A 590-nucleotide genomic window follows, 5' to 3' on the forward strand; every position below is an offset into this window, starting at 1 on the left:
ATTATTTAGGGAAAAGTTTTTTTGACATAAAAATCACAAAATTGAGTTTTGTCCTAAAATGTAAGCTCGCTGCTGGAAACTGTTAGCCCTACACTACCAATCGAAAGATATAGCCAAAACAAGTTTTAGCTGATTTTACCTAAAAGCCTCAACTTTTAAAACTGCCTTACAATGATAGCCTTTTTGTTAGAAATCAGTCAATGATAGCCTCAAAAAATATTCGCGATCAAAACCACCAAAACAGGTTTAACCAATTTTTAACTTTGCTTCTAAACTATAGACCATTATGGAAAATCGTTTGCTTAAGTTTTCCTGATAAAATTAGACAAAATAAGAAAAAAAAATTCCAAATGACAGTTCATTTAAAGGAAATTTTATGTCCACGTTAACTCGACAAAATATTTCGATAGCCCAGCCGTCGAAAATAGCTCTGACCATAACAAGTTTTAGGCAACTCTTGAACTAGGAAACGTTAAACCAAAAAATTTGGTCGAATTGTGTTTTAATTAATTTGTTACCTAGAAATCATGCGCTTGATTATCGAGTCAAAACTTTAGTTCATTACAGTAAATCATCAGCCCAGCAACTTT

The sequence above is a fragment of the Parasteatoda tepidariorum genome, chromosome 9 (assembly GCF_043381705.1).
Source record: "Parasteatoda tepidariorum isolate YZ-2023 chromosome 9, CAS_Ptep_4.0, whole genome shotgun sequence".
In the NCBI taxonomy this organism is placed as follows: Eukaryota; Metazoa; Arthropoda; class Arachnida; order Araneae; family Theridiidae; genus Parasteatoda; species Parasteatoda tepidariorum.